At 46.3% G+C, this 21,488-nt stretch overlaps 1 protein-coding gene across 2 annotated transcripts in view; it reads left to right on the forward strand.

Moving 5' to 3' along the window:
• The window catches only part of DUT (deoxyuridine triphosphatase), a 409,598-nt gene that overhangs the window by 297,515 nt on the left and 90,595 nt on the right, over nucleotides 1–21,488 (forward strand). The gene's annotated exons all lie outside the window — the stretch shown is intronic.

The raw sequence follows: 21,488 nt of genomic DNA on the forward strand, positions 1-21,488 counted from the left end.
TGTCACTGTTTCTCCTGTGCACATGTACGTTGCCTGTGACACTTTGCATATGACTTACCTGGCATCTGTCCACGTGAGCAGTCATATATGCCACTGCAGGACTCTAAACCTGATGATGCACACACTCAAAACATTCCTCAGCATGGAGAACATCACTATCTGTGCAGTAACAGATACCGGATTCAGGGCTACCAACAGCACTCCAGCACTACCAAGTTATACCTCATACCATGCTTTTCAGGCCCAAAACTTGCACAAAACCACAAAAGGAGGGGATGTATTGATATTCATCCAAGATACCCACACCTCCAGGTTGGTGGCAAAGCACCAAACATCAGAGACTATCCATATGCAGGTAACAGTGGGTAAAACTGCCTTCCAGGTTATAGCCTGCTACAGACCACCCTCACAAACACAAGAACCGCACTTGGCCTTCCTGAAAGCAGTTGGAAATATGTAGGTCTGTCCATACACCATTATATTGGGTGGGTTAAACTACCCAAACATAGACTGGGAGCATGACTGTAGCTCCAACACCCTAGCCCACAGATTACTGGAATTTATATACCAATATGCTATGGAACAACTTGTTACCACTCACACAAGAGGGGAAAACATACTGAACCTGATCATCACCAACATGGGGACTCTATGCTCCAGACCAGAAGTGTATCCCTCACTGGTAAAATCAGACCACAAACTAATCTCACTGGATATTCACATCCCAAGGCCACCCCCTGCACAGAAGAATACAACAACTCATGTCAAGCATGTTCACACTCCTCATAAATGATGTGGAAACCTTCAAAGCCCCCAGGCCTGTTGAAAATATGGACCAGACTGCAGATACCTGTATAAAGGCATTCTATGGACACATTCAGGAATGCATGGATCATGCAATCCCAAATGAAAGCAAGACCCAATCCTCCAAAGGCAGACGTCCTGTGTGCTGGACACCAGCCATAAACAAACTATACAATAGAAGGATGAAGCTACTACATGATACAACAACTCCCAAAATGTGAAGGCATCACTGATGAGTATTAGAAGACAACTACAGGCACTCATAAGATTGTCTAAGGCCATCTTTGAGAGAAGATTCCACAAGACACTGAGGATAATTACAAGGCTTTCTGTAGTTATGTTAGGAACCTGGGTGGTAATTCCCAGATATGCTCAGAGGTAGTCCAAGATGCCACAAGAAATACCAAACACACAGACATTGCCAACATCCTAGTGGACAGATTCACTGCTACCTTCTCCCCCCTCCACACCAAAAGGGCAAATATTTCTCCCAGCAGAGTGCTGCCCCCCCCCCTGACATCTCAGATGCTCAGGTAAGAGCTGCCCTCTCCAAAGCAATAAACACTGCATTAGACAGTGTCCCAGGCTGTGTCCTACATGAACCCCAAGAAGAGCTACACCCAGACATAACACTACTGTTCAATCCCAGCCTTACTACACTGTGTGTGGCGTACAGCAACAGTGGTCCCTCTACATTCAGGTGGTGCCTTAACGGATCCTGGACACTATTCGCCCCATATGTCTGAATAGCTTGGTCTGCAAAGCTATGGCAAGGATCATCGTGAACCTCATAAATATAGATATTGGGGACCTACAGACACGTCATCATACACAGTTTGGCTTTGTTAATGGCAGATCCTGCCTCTCAAACCTGTTTGATTTCTTTGAAACAGTCACCAAGGCCACTGTCAAGGGGAAGGTGGTCTACACAGCCTACCTGGACCTTGCATAAGCCTTTGATACAGTACCCCACTTGTGCATTCTAGGGAAGCTCACCAGTGTACATATTAACCCCTATGTCACTACAGATATTGCACAGTGTCTCAAGGGCAGAACACACATGGTTAGAATTGCTGGAGCCATGTCAGCCTCAAAACCAGTTACAAGTGGTGTCCCACAAGGCTCAGCCCTGGGATCTGTCTTGTTTAGTATATATTTATCAGAGGTACAGGCCACATGGAAGTACTGTGGCTGAGCAAGTCGCAGATGACTGCAAACCTGACGCCATAATCAACTCTCCAGCCAACACACGCATCCTCCAAAAGGGCCTCTTGGAAACACATGACTTGTGCCACAGCCATGGCCTCAAGCTGAATGCCAAAAAGTGTATAGTCATCCCCTTTGTCAAAAACAAAGTGACCACAAAGTACCACATGTGTTAATCCATTAAGTGCAGACGAAGGAATTATGGACCTTGGGGTACACAAGTTGATAGCATTCTCTCATTTGACAACAACATGGCCAAAGTGGTTAGGAAAACATTTTATATAGGCCACATCATCATGAAGGGATTCACATGTAGATCAGGGGAGGACATTGTGCCTCTTTACTCATCCCTCATCATGCCCATAATTGACTACAATGCCCCTGTCGGCATGCACCTTACCAGACACCTGCAGCAACTGGAAAGATCACAAAAGTACCTCAAGAGGATCAAAGGGCTCAAACAGATGCCACATACTGACTGGTTAAAGAAACAGCAGCTCTACTCAGTGGCATACTGCCTCTTCATAGGCAATCTGTGCCTGACATATAAAGCCATGTCAAACCCTGACTTAATGGCCATGCTGCACCTCAGAATATCCAGATCCCATCAGGCTACACGCTGGAAAGACTTGAACCTCAGGAGTGATATACATAGGACATGCTGGAGGGACACATTCATAACTCAGAGGCTCCCTTCACTCTGGAATATTATCCCAATAGAGGTTAGGCAGAGTCACTCAGTGACCATCTTCAAGAGGGATATTAATGACTGGATGTGACATTGTAGGTTTACCGTGGGTATCACTTGTGTCACTGTTAGACAGAGGCACAGTATACTAACCTTGGAAAAGGGTATAGCAAGATAGATTTACAATGCATGGTGAAAGCCACACACATTCTGGCTAGGTGTATAAATGCCCTAGGGCAGATAGCCTAGTATGAACCTATGGACCTATGTATCTTGTTCACCACTGGCCCTATGTGCTGTTAATCACCAACGCAATCTCAATACTATGGTAGCATGTGCAAAGGTCAGTTGTCAGTCACCTCTATGGTACAGTTGTGGAATATGTGAGTCATGTAGTAATGTCACAGCTGCCACATGTACACAGTCAACCCTATCCCCTACCCATGGATGTACAACACATGTATGAGATGGAAACACATGGCCAAACTGTGGACTAAGCACTCTGAACCCAGTACTGGCATAACCTGTCAGGTGGCATGAAATACTACAGTGACTGCAATACCAGTCTGATGTGGACCTACACTGACAGCAATACAAGCACAGAAACACAACGGCCATTTGTGGAGCCTAAGGATAGCATCCTGCCTGAGTGGCAGACACCTCTGCAGCTGGCACACAGGCATACGTTAGGCCTGAACACAGCACGCATAACACATAGCACACAAATCCTGTGTGCCAAACAAGCACAGTCTGTACAGCTATACAACACTACTGCTGCAGTTGTGTTAGGTACTTTTATTGTCCAGTACAGTGAGGTCATGCTCACCAGGCTGGACAAGGTGAAGGTCACAGTGATATGCTCATGGGGCACTATGGTCCACCACATAACACAAGCATACAGGTCAGTCAGATGCATGGACACATATGACTCAGTCATTGTCCATGCCACTACAGCTGATGTGTGATGTCCCTCACTGGGATACATGATAGGGAACATGGAAGGGCTCACTGAGCAAGTGGCAAAGGCTGGTAGAACCCTGACCTTGGTTGGCATCAGACCCTCACCAGGAATGCTGACATATTACTGAATGCTAATGAATTACTGTAGCTACAACACCGTAGCTGAACGGTTCTTAGCATGCGGTCACTGCATTGCTATGGAACAACTTCTTACCACTCCCACAACAGGTGAAAACATGCAGCACCTGTTCATCAACAACATGTAGACTATATGCCCCAGACCAGGTGTGTATCCCTCACTACTAGGTTGATAGCATCTACATCTCACACTGTATATACACATCCCACATGCAGCACCTGCACAGAAGACCACAGTCATAATGTTACCCTGTGCAAATACCATGTATTCACATGTGGCAGGCATCACACATGGTAACTATTGAAGGTCACAGGTACATATGTGCATTTGGCACACACATACATCATGTGTGCATTGCCATAACTGGTTTAATCGATGTCATGCATTGTGAAAAACAACCCGCACACATGGGCATTCTGTGTGAGCAAAACACACGTGACATGTCTGGAATCAAAAGCCATAAATAATTGTGATATCATTTAGAAAGGGGTATGTGCATCCTGTAGTGTGTTTTCCCAGTTGCCAAAAGGGATGTTTCTTTCATACACACTTACCCCCCTTCACACACACTTAGCACTTGCTGGATTCAAACCCCTACCTAACTATGTTATGACACTAGAGACGGACGCATTAGCAGAGCGCGCTATTCGCATTACTGGGAGATTTCTTTTCCCCTGATATATTTATAGGGTGCTGACGTCATCGGTGTTTAGAAAGGGGACTGGGCATCCTGTGGTGTGTTTTCACAGTTGCCAAAAGGGATGTTCCTTTCATACACGCTTACACACACACTAACCCCCCTTCACACACACTTGCCACTTGCTGGATTCAAACCCCTACCTAATTATGTTATGACACTAGAGACGGACGCATTAGCAGAGCACGCTATTCACATTACTGGGAGATTTCTTTTCTCCTGATATACTTGTAGGGTGCTGACATCATCAGTGTTTAGAAAGGGGAATGAGCATCCTGTGGTGTGTTTTCCCAGTTGCTAAGAGGAACATTAGGAACATTTGGACTGCGTGTGAGCATGCCCAGTTCAGCCTTCCCATGGCATGTTGTGTGAAAGATGTCTCGTTTATCAAAGTGTGTGAGCATGCCCAGTGTGAGCTTTACATATGTTGAACTCTGCAGCCCATCACATTTGTGGATGAGTGTGACCTTCAACAAATATCTCCAGTTTATGGTTGTGTGTTCTGTGCCATGTTGTGTAGTTACTGTCCAAATGCTTTTTGTGTGAACACAACAGGGATTATACTGTGCCTGCAGGTTTTGCATGGGATACTTTGCATACAATTGTCAACATCCGTTCATACTGACCTAACACTGTAGTACTGTATAGTGTAGTGGTTCAGTACTTTCACTGTGGTGGACAGTATCCTGGGCTTTAGTCCTATCACTGCTTTACATTTCCATAGTGTGCACAACAGCCTGGTTAGGGTCCAGTTGTGCACATCTGCACAAAGGCGGTGCCTCTACGGACCCTGGTAATTGCCGCCCCATACGCCCCATAAGCTTAACAAGTCTAGTCTGCAAAGCTATGGAGAGGATCATAATGGAGCTCATAAACAAAGATATAGGGGACATGCAGACATTGGACCCGTCCCAGTTTGGCTTGGTCAAGGGCAGATCATGCCTTTTGAACTTGGTCGACTTCTTCAAAACAGTCACTAAGGCCATTGATGAGGGAAAGGCAGTCCATACAGCCTACCTTGACCTTGCAAAGGCTTTCGACACAATACCCCACTCGGGTATTGTAGAAAAACCTACCAACTTAAATGTAAACCCATATGTCACAAGATGGGTTGCAAACTGGCTTAAGGACAGGACCCACAGGGTTAGAGTTGCTGGCGCTATGTCAGACTCCAAGCCGGTCAGAAGTGGTGTCCCACAGGGCTCGGTCCTTGGCCCTCTATTGTTCGTCATCTACTTCTCAGAAGTACAGGCCAACATGGGAGGACTTTGGCTGACAAAGTTTGCAGATGACTGCAAACTGGGCGCCATAGTGAACAGTGCATCAGACACGGATATCCTTCAGAAGGGACTCACGGAAACTGATAGCTGGTGCCAGAGCCATGGCCTGAAGTTAAATGCCAAAACATGTATAGTCATACCCTTCGGGAAAAGCAAGGTAACCCCAAGCTACCATATAGGTGGCAATCCTCTAAGCACAGAGGAGGTTATCATGGACCTGGGGACCCAGGTTGACAGTGGCCTTTCTTCTGACACTCACGTTGCTAAAGTGGTTAGAAAGACCTTCTACATTGCCCACCTAATCATGAAGGGATTCACATCCAGATCTAGTGAGGTCATTGTTCCCCTGTACTCTTCACTTATCAGAGCAGTGATAGAGTACAATGCCCCATTCGGGATGTATCTCACCCGACATCTGCAGCAATTGGAGAGACCCCAAAAGTCCCCCACCAAAAGGATAAAGGGACTCCAACATCTGTCATGTGCTGCCAGATTGAAGACACTCCAGCTCTATTCAGTCACATACCGTCTGCTCAGAGGTGGAATGTGCCTGACATGCAAGGCCATGTCCAACCAGGAATTAATGGACATGCTCCACCTCAAAATCTCCAAATCCACCAGAACCACTAGGGCAAGTGACTTAAACCTTAGCAGGGATATAAGTAGGACATGTTGGAGGGATAGATTTATCACTCAGAGACTCCCTATGCTGTGGAATACAATCCCGGTCCATGTGAGGCAGAGCACCTTGCTGGCTCTGTTCAAGAGGAATCTTGACCTGTGGATGGGAGATCATAGGTTTACCCCGGGGATCATCTCTGTGTCACTGCTGGACAGAGGCACAACAAACTAATGGGCACAGAATTGTTCCCATATAAGGGGTGGCGTAAGCCACAAAACTCTGGGCTAGGCTTATAACTGCCTTAGGGCAGATAGCCTAGTATAAACCTATGAACCTATCTGACCATGTTGCATTATGTTCAGATATGAACTATTTACAACAGCCTCATCCAACATCAGTAGTGTATTCCACAACATAGGTGTACATTGGCAAACACTACCGATGTGCCCTAGGCCATTTATAATGCTAGTCAGAGAGTGTGTTTGTCCTTCGACACATTGTAAGTGTAGTTTGCCATGACATATGTCTTGTTTAGTATACTGTGCCTCTGTCTACCTGTGACATAACATTGATACCCAGGGTAAACCTACCATCTCCCATCCACTCGTTAAGATTCCTGTTGAGGAGAATCAACGAGTGACTCTATGGATAACCTGTACCGGTAGTTTACTCATGCGTGGGGGTGGCTTCTGTGTTATGGATAATGCAGTACAGCTTGTCCTATGTATGTCAGTGCTGGGGTTCAGGTCCCTCATGTGCATAGCTCACTGCCATTCAGATTGTACAAGGTGCAGCATGTTCATTGATTCCAGCTTGGACATGGCTTTCTACATCAGGCACAGCTTGCGTCTGGGTGGCCAGCATGGCAGTGTGTGGAGTTGCACTATCAGGCAACACATTACATGTGTTCAAGCTCTTTGATACCCCTGGTGAGGTACTGTTGTGGACTTTACAGTTGATGGAGGTGTCTGCTGAGGTACACCCCACAGGGGCTGTTGTGGTCATTTGTAACGCTGATGAAGGATAACTGCAGAACCACAATGACCTCCCCTTATCTAGATGTCATAACCTTCATGATTAGGTTGGTATATGGATTGTTTCTGTTAACACTACAGCCACATGTTTGTCCAATGCAGGATATCTATCACCTTGTGTACCCAGGTCTGTCATTACATGTTACGTATGTAATGGGTTAACACCTATGTGGTAATTGGTTGTCACTTACTGTATATCCACAGAGGTTGACTATACAGTTTTCTCCATTTAACATGCTGACATGGCTATGGCACCGGTTGTCTGTTTCTATGTGGCCCTTTTGTGGGATGCTTGTGTCAGCTGGAGTGTCAGATATGTTAGGCGGTTTGTAGTCCTCTGCAAACATGTTCAGGCACAGTCCTTACATGTTGGCCTGTACCTATGGGGCATATATACCAGACGGGGAAGGTCCCAGGACCAAGCTTTGTGGGATACCTGTTATATGTGGTTTGTAGTCTGACATGGCTGCAGCATGTCTGACCATGTCAGTTCTGTCGTTGGTCTGGTTTGCAACCCCTCTAGTGACATTGGGGTGTATATATAAGCTGGTGAGCATATCTATATTGAACACGTAGGGTATTGTATGGAAGGCTTTGCAAGGTCAAGCTACACTGTGTGGACCACATTGCCCTCATCAGTGACCTCAATTACTGTTTCAACTGAGTCACACATGTTTAGGGGCGGGGTCTGCACTTCATAAACCCACACTGGGTAGGGTCGGGTATCAATAGATCCCCAATATCGTTATGTCTGCGGTACATGCTGATCCTTTCCATAGCTGTGCAGGCCAAGCTTCTCAGGATTCTGTGGTGGTTGTTTTTAGTATCCATTCAGGTGACACCTTTCTTGAGAACAACCACTGTTGTTGTACACTGCTCTTTGGGTACATATCCTGTGGTAAGGCTGACATAATGTCAGGGAGGCAGCAGTCTGCTGGGAAAGATATTTTGCATTATTGGGGGGGGAGGGGTTTGCACTGCACCTGTCAGGATGTATGTTGGCAATACGTGTGTGTGTTTGGTATGTTTGTAATATTTGTGTGATCCAGAGCATGGGAATTCACAACACGCTTACTACCATCAGTTGCAGCAGCCTTTGGGTTATCCTTAGTGTTCTGTACAATTTGTATCATAATAGGTTCATAGGTTCATACTAGGCTATCCACCCTAGGGCATTTGTAAGCCTAGCCACAGTGTGTGTGGCTTTTGTCACCCCTTGCTATGTGAATATTATGGCCATTTATGATTTACTTAGCTGTGCCTCTGTCTGGACATGACACAGTAAAGACCCCCAGTGTACATCTACAATTATCCATCCATTTTGCTAACTTCCTGTTGAAGAGTGTCAGTGAGGGGCTCTGCCCAACATGTAGTGGTATTCTGTTCCAGGGTGTGGAGAGACACCGGGTTAGGTATCTGTCCCTCCAGCACATCCTATTTGATTATGTGTTAAGGTCGACATCTCTGACTCACACAGCTGCAATGGCTTTGAGTTTTCTGGGGTGGAGCATGTCCATTACTTCTGTGTTGGACATGGACTTGTACAACAGACATACGATGCCTCTGTGTAGGCAGTATGTGACTGCATTCAGCTGTGGTATCTACAGCCAGGCAGCATATGAGATATATTTGAGACCCTTTCTGACTTGCTGAGGTACCTTTGAGGTCTTTCTAACTGCTGCAGGTGCCAGGTAATGTACATCCCAAATGAGGAATTGTATTACAATATGGTCTGATAGGGGAACAGTATAGGGGCACAATGACCTTTGTTGACGTAGATGTGAATCCTTTCATGATACAGTGTCCAATATAGACAGTCTTCCTAGACAAATTGGCGATGTGACTGTCACATAACAGGTGACTGTCCACTTGTGTCACTAGGTCCCTGATTACTCCTTCCACACTTAATGGTTTACCACCTATGTGGTAATTTGTGTGTACCTTGTTTTGTATTTGGTGGTACATTCATACTGTCCACTGTCTTCAGGACAGTGGGGTGGGGTTCCTGTGTGTGAGAGTGTGGTCTGTAGCATGCTACAGACTGTACAGCAGTCTTGCCTACGGTTAGTTGCACATGGGTGGACTGCAATGACATAAGCATTGTCAGTTAACTGGACGTATGGGTGTCTGTGCTGAATATGGCTACTCACCCTCCTTTTATGTTTTGTTACAGGTTTTGTGGCCATAATACATGATATGTGGTATTACCTGGTAGTGCTGGTGTGCTGTTACGAGGCTTGCAGCAGGTTTCTATCACTGGACAGACATTAATGTTCTCCATACTGGGGAGGGCCTCAGGAGCATGCATATTGAGGTTTACACATCTGGCATTGATCAGCATTACCCTTCTGTTTCTTTCCAGTTTTGTTTTCTATGGTGGTGGGTTGGTCTTTTCGGCCTTGCCTACGAAAGGATCTCTGTAGGTTGCAAAAGCATTAGGCAATATCCAGACGCTCATGGGTAACAGGTGCAAGCCATCCCTGGAACAGCAGCATGTCTCACTATGGAGTCACCTATTACAATTGTATCAGGCATGTTGTTTCTCCTCCTGTCCTGTGACTGTTTGGCACACCAGCTTTGTGTACTATGTGTTACATGTGCTATGTCTGGAGGTTGTTTTATTGGGTGTCTGCTTTGGAGGCTTGTGTTGGTGTTGTGTGTTTCTAATTAGGGCCTCTGGGAATGTTTTTGTGTTTGGTTTACAGTCGTTGTAGGTCTATGTGGGACTGGGTTTGTGGTGTATGTGGTTACCTTGTCCTCCTGACTAGTTTTGACAGTACTGATTTGGGGGTGCTCAGGCTCCGGTTTGGCTACCTGGTTGCGTCTATCGCATACATTTGTATTTATTGGGGTGAGTTGTTGTGTGTGTACTTGGGACAGGTGTCACATTGCCACTGGATTCACAGATTCTACTTGTTTTGCCTGGCCTTAGTGGATTGTATATGTGGACACATTTTATTGCCATACTAGTGATCACTGATTACTTCACTTTTTATGTTTGATCTATCATGTGGTAGCTTCCTCATTCTCTTCAATGGTTTAGTAATTGCTGGAGTCCAGCATGCCAGATGCCTGGGTGTATGGCATTGTGTCTTGTTTGTGATTGCAGACTCCAAGCACTCTTGGCTGTGTTCATGGTATGCCTGTATAACATGTTCTGCAGTGTGTCCCATATTCTGGACAGGGCTTTTCATGGATTCCACATTGGTTTGTAGGGGTGCAAGCTATGCTTTATACATGTGTTTCACTGTGGTAATCTGGCCAGGGACTGGGGTCGGGATGTGTAACTACAGTGTGATTACTCTATGGTCTGGTCTTACCAGTGAGGGATACACTTCTCATCTTGACATCCAGTACACATATTTCTGATTATCACATCCAGTGTGCTTACCCCTCTTGTGGAAGTGTTACATTTTGCATGTCCATTTTGTTTGATGGATTCTGGGAAATTGTCTACACTTGTGTCAGTGCTAGTATAATACAAAGAGTATAGTGACAAACATCTCAAAAGCTGACTTCACACTTCTTCGACTGAGATGGTATCCATTAAGCCCACTGGGCCAGTGGAAACCACAACACACAATGGTGACTCCTTCACAGACACTTTCTACGGACATCTCCGAGAAAGCATGGACCATGCAATCACAAATAAAAACAAGACCCTCTCCACCAAGGGAAAGTGGCCTGTCTGGTGGACCCCAGCCATAAACAAACTGTATAACAGATGAAGGATACTAATGCAAGACAGAGCTACATCTCCTAAAGGGAAGGCAGCTGTGATCAGCACTAGTAAAAAGCTACATTCTCTCATAAAGACATCCAAGGTCAACTTGGAGAATCACCAAAGACAATGAAGATAACCACACTGCCTTCTTCAGTTATGTCAGAAACCTGGGTGGGAACCCTCAGATATGCTCAGAGTTGGTACACAACAACATATATTTCAGTGACCTGACAGATATTGGCAACATTCTGGCAGACCGGTTCAGTGCAATTTTCCCCCTCCCTCGCCCCCAAAAGAAGATAGTTATCACAGCTGAATGTAACCTCACTGTCATCTCAGATGTCCATGTGAGAGCCGCACTCAGCAAAGACAAGTACACAGCATCAATGAGACCTGATGGTATCCCCAGTTGCATGCTATGTGAACTCCAGAAGGAGCTAAACCCGTATATACAAATGCTATTTAACCATAGCCTTGCTACAGGATATGTACCTGAACACTGGCGTACAGCAACAGTGGTCCCACTCCACAAAGGAGATGCCTCCACAGACCCTGGCAACTACCACCACACAAGCTTAACCAGCCTTGTCTGCAAAGCTATGGGAAGAGTCATTATGGAGCTCTTAAACAGAGACATTGGTGACCTACAGACCCTTGATCCCACCCAGTTCAGCTTTGTACAGGGCAGATCCTGCCTTTTGCACCTAGTTGACTATTTTGAAACTGTCAGTAGGGCCATTGATGAGGGCTGCGCGGTCCACACAGCCTACCTGCGCTTGGCTAAGGCCTTTGACACAATACCCCACTCGGGCATCATAGACAAGCTCAACAGCTGAAATATAACACCATATGTCACAGGATAGGTTGCAAAATGGCTAAGAAACAGAACCCATAAAGTCGACATTGCAGGTGCCTTGTCAGATTCAAAGCCAGTCAGAAGTGGTGTCCCACAGGGATCTGTCCTGGGACCCCTCTTATTTGGCATTTACTTTTCAGATGTGAAAGCAAACATAGGAGGGTTGTGGCTGACAAAGTTTGCAGATGACTGCAACCTAGGCACCATAGTGAATACATCAGCCGGCACACACATCCTACAGAATGCGGTCACAAAGACAGATAGCTGGTGCCGGAATCATGGCCTGAAACTGAATGCAACTAATGTATAGTCATCCCCTTTGGGAGGAACAAAGTACCCACAAATCAATACATAGACAGCAACCCACTGAGCACAGAAAACAAATCGGACACCTGGGGACACATGTAGATAGTGACATCTCGTTTGACACCCATGTTGCCAAAGTGGTTAGAAAGACTTTCTATCTTGCCCACCTTATGAAGGGTTTTCCATCCAGATCAAAGGAGGTCATTGTACCACTATACTTCTCCCTTATCAGGCCCATGATTGAATACAAAGCCCCATTTGGTATGTACCTCACCCAGCACTTGCAACAGCTGGAGAGACCCCAAAAGTACCTTACCAAGAAGATCAGGGGTCTACAACACATGTCATATGCTTCCAGACTAAAGGAAATCCAGCTTTATTCAGTAGCATACTGCATACTTACAGGTGACCTATGCCTGACATACAAGACCATGTCCAATCAGGATTTGGTGGACATGCTCCACTGCAAGCAATCCAAATCTACCAGAACCATGAGAGCTAAAGATTTGAACCTCAGCACATACATGTATAGGACATGCTGGAGGGACAGAGTCATAACTCAGAGGCTTCTCACACTCTAGCAGAGTATCCCAGTTCTAAGTTAGACAGAGTCCCTTACTGACTCTCTTCAAGAGAAATCTGGACAACTGGATGTGAGATTGTAGGTTTACCCCAGGGGTCCTCCCTGTGTCACTACTAGACAGAGGCACAGTCAAGTTATTCGATTACGTAAGGGGGTCCTAATGTGTCACTACTAAGTCCGAGGCACAATATTCGGAATCTATTCTGTACACTTATTACCACTATAAGGGGTGGCAATAGCCACATCACTATGGCTAGGCTTATAAATGCACTAGGACAGATAGCCTAGTAGTAAACTATGAAACTATGAAACTATGGTGTATGTGTAGGTATTGTCAGTCAAGCAATATAATGTGGTTTGAGGGGCGTGATATCTTCCTGTATTCCAACATTTTTTGTCTATTCCTTCTAGCATGTTGAGGGATCAGTTGCTAGTGTCCTCTCCTGCTCAGCTGGTGAACCTGTGAATATTGAGGCAATGTTACAATTGCCTCATGTACACAGACAACCCTCTCCTTCTCCCACAAAACACAAATACATGCGAGAGATGCAACTATATAGCCAAACTGGAGGCTGAGCTCTCTCAACATAGGATTGGCAAGACCAGAGAGGAGGAGAAGGTAACCATACACACCACAAACCCAGTCTCACATAGCACTATCACAACTTCAAATCATACACATAAACACACAAAGACATACTCGGAGGCTCTGATCAGAAATCTACCAAAACAGCAGAGGCCACCAAAGCAGACACCCAAACAACTGCCTCCACAGGGCACAGCACATGCAACACATAGACCACAGAGTCAGTGTGCCAAACAGTCACAGCCCTTAAGGCCAAACACAATGCCAGACACACTCGTCATAGGTGACTCCATAGTCAGACACACTGCCCCGCTCACCAGATTGAGTAAGGAGAAGGTCACAGTAAGCTGCCTATCGGGCGCTGGAATCCACCACATAATGCAAGCACTCAGGTCACTCAACTGCAAGTACAAGTATGACTCAGTCATTGTCCATGCTGGTGTGAACGACCTGAGACGTACCTCCCTGGACTACATGAAAAGAGACATAGAGGAGCTCTCTGATTATGTAGCCCAGGCAGGTATGACCCTGACCTTGAGCAGTATCCTACCTTCACCAAGAATGATGCCACAATACAGAGACAAGATGATCAGCTGTAATAATTGGCTTAAACTATGGTGTCATTCAAAGGGGATCCAATGTCCGTCTGCCTGGGATGACATGCAGGACAAGCCACGCTGATTCGCAAGGGACTTGCACCTGTCACCCCTGGGCTTCCGGATTTTGGCTAAGGCTCTTGCCACCCCCATTGTGCCTTTATTAGGCAAGGCTCAAATTCTAAACCTACCACCCTAGAACACAAAAAAGGAAAAAAACTAAGGGTAATGCTGCTCAATGCCAGAAGTCTCAACCTCAAGATGCACGCACTCGAAGCCCTTCTCAGTATGGAGAACATCGATGTCTGTGCTGTGACAGAAACCTGGTTCAAGGCTCCTGACAGCACCCCGGCACTATCAGGTGTTACCTCATATCATGCGTTCCGGCCCCAAAATCCAGACAACACCAAGAAAGGAGGGTGGGTGTCCATATTCATCAAGGACACCCTCACCTCAAGGTTGGTGGCAACGCACGATGCATCGGAGACCATCCAGTGCAATTAACCATAGGCAAGACTGCTCTGCAGTTTGTAGCATGTTACAGGCCACCCTCTCAAACTCAGGAACCTCACACAGCTTTCCTGAAAACACTGGAGGGGATAAATGTATCTCCAAACACCATCATACTGGGTGATTTCAACTATCCAAATATAGACTGGGATCACTACTCAAGCCCCAACACTCTAGCCCAAAGGTTCCTAGAGTTCATAAACTCAAATGCCATGGAACAACTAGTCACCATCCCCACAAGAGGAGACAACATACTAGATCTCATCATCACGAACATGGGGTCACAATGTTCAACACCAGAAGTATACCCATCATTGGTGAGATCAGATCATAAACTAATCTCACTGGAAGTCCACATCCCGCCCCACCCCAGATAAAAGACCACAGTGAAGAACTTCTCAAAAGCCGACTTCACACTTCTAAAGACTGGTGTGGTCTCTTTCAAGGCCCCCAAGCCAGCGGAAACCATTACCCAAACCGCTGAATCACTTACAAATGCCTTCTACCAGCACCTCCAGGACTGCATGGATCAGGCAATCCCAAACAAAACAAAGACTCTTTGTACCATAGGCAAGCGTCCAGTCTGGTGGACCCCAGCCATAAACAAGCTCTACAACAAAAGGAAGGAGCTACTACAAGATAGAGCAAAATCCGTAGAAGGGAAGACGCCCCTGCTCATTATAAGTAAAAAAACTGAGATCTCTCATAAAATCATCCAAGGCAAATTTTGAGAGAAAAATCGCTAAGGACTCAAAAGACAATCATAAGGCCTTTTTTAGCTATGTTAGAAACCTGGGAGGAAACTCCCAGATATGCTCAGAATTAGTTCAAAATGATGTAAAAATCACTGAACCTACAGACATTGCCAACATACTGGCTGACAGGTTCAGTGCAGATTCCCCCCCCCAAAAGGAGAGATATCTATACCAGAGGATTGTAGCCCCCCAAACATCTCAAATGCTCAGGTGAGAACTGCTCTATCCAAGGCGAAAAACACCGCATCCATGGGACCAGATGGTGTCCCCGGTTGTGTGCTCCACTAACTCAATGAGGAATTAAACCGGCAGTTAGGGCAGCTGTTTAATCTTAGCCTCACCTCAGGATATGTACCCAAGGAGTGGCATACGGCAACGGTGGTCCCACTTCACAAAGGAGGTGCCTCCACCGACCCCGGAAACTACCATCCCATCAGCTTGACAAGCCTGATCTGCAAAGCTATGGAGAGGATCATAATGGAACTCTTAAATAAAGACATAGGGGACTTGCAGACTTTGGATCCAACCCAGTTTGGCTTTGTCAAGGGCAGATCATGCCTTTTAAACTTGGTTGACTTTTTCGAAACAGTCACCAAGGCCATTGACGAGGGCAAGGCAGTCCACACAGCCTACCTTGACCTGGCAAAGGCTTTCGACACAATACCCCACGCGGGTGTCATTGAAAAACTCACCAGCTTAAATGTAAACCCATACGTCACAAGATGGGTTGCAAACTGGCTAAGTGACAGAATCCACAGGGTCAGAGTGCTGGCGCCATGTCAGACTCCAAGCCTGTCACAAGTGGTGTCCCACAGGGCTCAGTCCTGGGCCCACTTTTGTTCGGCATCTACTTTTCAGAAGTACAAGCAAACACAGGAGGATTATGGCTGACAAAGTTTGCAGATGACTGCAAACTGGGAACCATAGTTAAAAACCCATCTGAGACAGACATCCTTCAGAAGGGTCTCATAGAAACGGATAACTGGTGCCAGAGCCATGGCCTAAAGTTAAATGCCAAAAATGTATAGTCATACCCTTCGAAAACAAGGTTACCCTAGTTACCATATAGGTGGCAATCCTCTAAGCACAGAAGAGGTTATCATGGATCTGGGCACCCAGGTTGACAGTAACCTTTCTCTGACACTCGTTGCCAAAGTAGTTAGGAAGACCTTCTACATTGCCAACCTGATCATGCAGGGATTCACATCTAGATCAAGGGAGGTCATCGTTCCCCTGTACTCATCACTCATTAGACCAATGAATGAGTACAATGCCCCATTCGGATGTATCTGACCCGACATCTGCAGCAATTGGAGAGGCCCAAAATTCCTCACCAGAAGGATAAAGGGTCTCCAAAATATGTCATGTGCTGCCCGACTGAAGGAACTTCAGCTCTATTCAGTCACTTACCGTCTGCTCAGAGGTGACCTGTGCCTGACATACAAGGCCATGTCCAACCAGGAATTAATGAACATGCTTCACCTCAAAAAATCTAAATCCATCAGAACCACTAGGGCAAGTGACTTAAACCTCAACACGGATATAAGTAGGACATGTTGGAGGGATAGATTCATCACCCAGAGACTCCCTATGCTGTGGAATACAATCCCGGTCCATGTGAGGCAGAGCACCTCGCTGGCTTTGTTCAAGAGAAATCTTGACCAATGGATGGGAGATCGCAGGTATACCCCAGGGATAACCTCAGTGTCACTGCTTGACAGAGGCGCAGCAAAATAATGGGCATATTATCCTTCAAACTAAAGGGGTGGCGGAAGCCACAAAACTCTGGGCTAGGCTTATAAATGCCCTAGGGCAGATAGCCTAGTATGAACCTATGAACATAGGCCTGGTGCGGTTCCTGCTATTAGGACAGTGGTCTGCAGCAAGCTATATAGTAGTAGGCAGATTTAGCCTTTGGTATTTGACCATGGCTAATCCATGTTGCTCTTCTTGTTGTGGTACCAACATGGGGGTGTGGTTATCCATGACATTTATTGCTAGTCACCCTCGTTTTGTAGCTTGTTCCATGTTTTTGCACATGTACATCACTCTATGAGGTGTGACCTGGTAGTGTTAGGGTGCTGATGTGGGCTTTGACCCAGTTTTCTATTACAGCACTGATATCTACATTCTCTATACTGTGTGCGTTTACACTGCACATCTTGCTGTTTATACTTCTGGCATTGGGTAGCATTACATCTAGGTTCCTATCCCTTGTGGTACCTATGAAGGTGGGTTTGTGTTTTTGTGGTTTATGATTGGTGAGGGTGGATGTTAGTCAGGGTCCTCAGGTGTGCATATGGTACATGGTGTTACATTACTTAACACATGGCATTCATGCCTCAGGTGGTGCTGCAGGGCTGCCTCTGTCGGATGCACATACTACACTCCCTGTACATGTTTAGAAGCAGGTTGTGTCATGTTGGGCATCCCTGTTACTATATGAGTGAGTCGGAGGGGGTATCAGTCCCAGTGTTCCTACTGAGCCAGTGTATGTGCTATGCGTTGCCTCTTTGCCAAGGCCAGGGCATACTGGGCACGCCTCCTTCTGCATACTGGGGCAAGGTCAGGTTGTTCCTCCTCCGAGTCACCTTCTGCCTGTGGTGGCCTTGGCAATTGTGGGGGTATGTTTGGCCCAGCCCTATGCTGGTCCTGCTGCAGCTGTTTCCGCAGGATCATATTATGTAGCATAGCACATAACATGATCATTTGGGTACATGTAGTTGGTGTGTACTGCAAGGCTCCACCAGATGTGTCCAGACACCGGAACCGTGACTTGAGCAGCCCAAACACACGCTCTGACATTACGTGTTTGTGCGTGTGCCTCATTATGGCATTCCTGTTCAGGTGTGTGTGCATTTCTGATGGGTGTCATCAGCCATGGCTCAAGTGCATAACCTGCATCCCCCACTAGGTGTCCGTGTAGGAAGTCCCCACTGGCAAATGATTGGTACAGCTGCGTCAGATGCCAGATGTGGGAATCGTGGTAGCTCCCAGGGCAGCCAGCACACACATTCATTATTAAGCCCTGGGCATCACACACGACCTGGCAGTTGATGGAGGGGAATCCCTTGCGGTTAATATAGGCTCTACCCCGCTCACCGGCTGGTGCTTTGATGCGTATGTGCGTGCAGTCTATTGCACCCAGTACCTCAGGGTATCCCGCTATTTGCTGGAAGAGACGCATATTGCTGGCCAATACCTCACGGGCATTGGGGAAATATACATGATCACCAACATGTGCTGACATGGCATCCAGGAACTGGTGCAGTACCCTGGAGGCTGATGCCTGTGATATCCCCATCATATCACCAGTTGGTCTCTGGAAGATGCCTGTTGCTAGTATTCTTAGGCCAACACATACCTTGGTTTCCACTGGGATGGGTTCCCCTCTGTTGGTTCTGTGTGTGAGACGTGGCCTGCACAGCTCAACAATTTGCTGCAGAAGGTCTCTGTCCACTCTGTAGCACTCTACTATCTCCAGCTCATGTAACCCATGGTAGGTGACCCTGGGCCTGTATACTCTCCTCCTTCTCCTCACTCTGGGTTGTCTGTCAGAGTCTGCATTGTCACCACCCTCAGCAATTCGCCTATGCCTGATTATAACAGCTATGGCAGCCCCTAGCATTTCTGCTCTGAGTTCAGCGTTTTTCAGTTTTCAATTCTGATAGCTTACTCCTTTCTTGCAGTATCTCTTGTGAGAAACAGCCTGCAGTGCTGTTTGCAGTGTTTTAAGTGCTGGGTTGGGCTTCTAGTCTGCCTGTGTAATTGCCTGCTTCCAATTGTTTCCACCAATTAACTCCAGCAGTATCCTCTGGCAGCTTCGCTGTAATTGGGTTGTTTCCTTTTTCCTCTCTGTTTCCTCAAGGGGAGCAATGTGCACACTAGCATAAGCACGCTGACAGTGACTTAAACGTGTGCACACATCCTTACACGGTTTGAACTAGGCTGATTCATGGTAAAACGCGCGCACACAGCCTTATACATCAGGCAACAGGCTTCCTGCTGTTTACATTGCCTTACACGTGCACGCACAAGAAACCGTTGTAAACGGTTTGCAACACGCTCCCACATGTTGAACCTGCCTTACACGCGCGCATGCACGTATATCAAGAAAGTTTGAGTGTAGGCATAGTGTGCACCCTCTATTTCTTGACTTTCCTAGTGTTCTGTTGGGACACACCTCTTCTCTCCCTGATGTCTGTCTGTCATCTGTCACGTTACACTGCCCTCCAATGTGATACATTTATTTCTATCATTCCCCCCGTGATGTCACCTACCTCTTACTCTATTCTTCCCCCTTCTATAACTCTTACTCTACTCAGAAAGTGCTCATTACCTATGTGGCAGTGTGATTCAGTATTGTAACCCTCATTTACATAGGATTGCCTAGTAATGCTTAGTTACATGTCTTACACGGAGCTTCCCCCCCTTGACAACCACTACACGGAGGCCATATTGTTTTTGGTCTGCTAGTCCCTGCATTGCCATTCCATGTAATACATAAATCCAACAATTGTGGGCTTATAAGCTTCGGTTTTCACTTTTAAGCAGCGCACCCCGTTTGCGCGGGTGTGCACTGCAGTTAAACATCAAAATCCCACGAAAAAAAAAAGTTAGTTTAAATAATTTTGCAACACTTTTTAATGCCAATGGCCACATATTTGGCCATTGGCATGCTAGATGAAACATATGCACCCTTTATTTGGAGCTGACATAGCTCCGTTGTCAATTTTGCAGAAATGTACTCAAGTTGTCAGCTGAGTACATTTTTGCAGCTAAAATGTCCGTTACATGGACTGCTTTGGGCTTCCTGGATCGCTCCAATACCCCATTTGCATATCTTTCAGCTGCAAATGAGGTATTGAGCATTTCCACGCCCAGTCCGTGTAAGAGACGTTTTAGCTGTCTCTTACACGGAGGTTTGGGCTGTTCCTGGATCAGGAGACTTACACGGAGGCTTACACTCTTAAACTCCGTGTAAGCCTTCGTGAATCCTGCCCTGAGCCTTTCAATATTTCAGTAGTCAACCCTCTGGTATTAGATGTAGAGTCATCACCATCTGTACTGTTCTTCAGCGTATAAACCCAGTAAATGTACTCTTTGTTTTGACTGCCCTTGTTTGTGTGACACATTGCCACCAGCCTTCCTGAAATCCAAATACATTACTTTAAGCCATCCTGTATTGTCAGAAAACTATCAGATTTAGACGAGTGACCACTCGTGTTCCCATTCTCCATATCCGTGTAGTCTCAGAAGTTTAGTATTTTTTTCCTTGTGATTTGGCTTATTTTATATCAGTCTGACTGGTATGTAATTTCTGGAATCCCTTTTATAACTGTCAGCTCCTTGACAGAATGTATGATACTAAGTTATTGACACTAATGTCTTTTGTACGATTGCAGGAGCGACACTTCATAGAATTTCAGCATTCAGTCAAAGAAAATTCCCTTAGATTTTTTTCCCACACCATTGCCACTGATTCAGCTATATCTGGGGGAGAGGAGAAATTCCCATGTTATCATGCCTTTTTCTTGCATTAGTAATCTATACTGAAATATTTAATATTTAAGCATGGCACAGTCTGGTAATCGACAAGAGTCTAGATCCAATAGGCAATGCAGCCTGATTAGATTTCAAACCATGTGTATGTACCCACTTGTTAAGTTTGCCTTCTGTGTATAATTGTCCAATACCACTTAAGCTTTTTGTTTTTTGAAAACTTAAAATGATCACTCTGCCACTGACTGGGAAGCTTATATAATGATGCATTAGGAAAAACAGACAGTATTCATAGAGGCAGGTGTGCCAGGCCACACCCGGTGGGGGGGTTTGCCTCTAGTGCCAGGGCACCCCTGGTGGAGGGATGTTTCTCTGGTGCCAGGCCATACCCTGTGAAGGGGATGTCTGTCGCTTGTGCCAGGACACACCCGGTGTGGGGGTGTGTCTGCCTCTGGTGCCAGGCCACACACGGTGTGGGGGTGTGTCTGCCTCTGGTGCCAGGCCACACGCGGTGTGGGTGGGGTCTGCCTCTGGTGCCAGGCCACACGCGGTGTGGGTGGGGTCTGCCTCTGGTGCCAGGCCACATGCGGTGCGGGGGTGGGGTTCAGTTTGTCATACTAGGTCGTGCTGGATCTCTGCT

This window comes from Protopterus annectens, chromosome 7.part0, assembly GCF_019279795.1.
Source record: "Protopterus annectens isolate FY-2018-M chromosome 7.part0, PAN1.0, whole genome shotgun sequence".
NCBI classification, from domain to species: domain Eukaryota; kingdom Metazoa; phylum Chordata; order Ceratodontiformes; family Protopteridae; genus Protopterus; species Protopterus annectens.